Below are 1,334 nucleotides of genomic sequence, written 5' to 3' on the forward strand. Positions count from 1 at the left end.
AAATTGAAGAGAATGTGAAACGTCTCATAAGAAAAACAATGGATCCAGAGAACAGATCAAAAAGAGAAAACATAAGAATAATTGTACTACCCAAAAGTTCTGATCAAAAATATATTGATACAATAATATAAGAAATAATTAAAGAAAATTGTCCTGAAGCATTAGAACAAGATGGAAAAGTAGAAATAGAAAAAAATCTACCTATCATGGCCTGAAAGAGATCCTAGGAGGAAAACTCACAGGAATAAATAGTCAAATTTCAAAACCCCCAGATCAAGGACAAAATATTACAAGCAACAAGAAAAAAGCAACAATTTACATACAGTGGTACCACAATTAGAATCACAGTGGGCAGGGCCATCTGATATCAATCAGTGGTCAGGAAAATTTGGAAGGGCACAAGACCTAGCAGTGGCAACACTAAAAGATTACAAGTCTTGGAACACTGTATGTTGAAGAGGAAAAGAACTGGGCTTCTGGCCAAAAATATACCCAGCAAAGTTAAGCATAATCCCAAATGGAAAAAAATGGAAATTTGATCAATTATCAGGCTTTCAGGTCTTTGTTTAAGAAAAAAAACAAAAAAAAAACTCCCTGAACTCAGTAGAAGATTAACATACAAGAGCCAAGAGAAATATAAGGCACATACCAAAGACCAATTACAAGGGACTAAATAAATATAGAATGTTTACCTTTTATGTATGAAAAATGTAAAACCTATGTCTAAGATTGTTACTGGTAATAAGATAACTTATAAGAAAGATTGGGGTAGACCCAAGATGACTTGACTTCAAAAAGTAAAACTGTGATTGGGTTAAATCAACCATTTGAAATAGCCAGTAATATCACCCCCTACAGGCAAGAGTCCTATGTTGGGAGACCCAGTGAAGAGTAAGAGTCCTGATCTTAGGGCTTTCTGGTCTGATGAGCATCACAATGCATAGACATAGAAAGAGAGAAAAATGCAGACTCTCCAGGTTAAAAACTCTAGATCTCAGGGCTAAGAAGTAAAAGAGAAATTCAGGACTGAAGGCTGGGGAGGGGTCTACTGGAGGGCATGGAAACAGATTCTGGAGACTCTTGAAGTGGGACAGAATAAGGAAACAGACAAGCTCTTCAGTTGCAGGTGAAGGAGGTTTGGAAACATGGTTTAAAAAATAGTGTGTTCTCTGAAACACTGGCCAATTTTTAACCTTAACCAAATATACTACTCTCCAAAGCCTATGATCAAAACCAACCCCATGGAGCTTCTCTGTGTGGGCCAGAAAGAAATTGACATTACCACTTGTCATCACACAATTGGGGAAGCCATCCAAGTCCTGGAAGGATCCTTC

Source organism: Phascolarctos cinereus, unplaced genomic scaffold (assembly GCF_003287225.1).
Source record: "Phascolarctos cinereus isolate Bilbo 61053 unplaced genomic scaffold, phaCin_HiC Scaffold_5;HRSCAF=322, whole genome shotgun sequence".
Classification (NCBI taxonomy): domain Eukaryota; kingdom Metazoa; phylum Chordata; class Mammalia; order Diprotodontia; family Phascolarctidae; genus Phascolarctos; species Phascolarctos cinereus.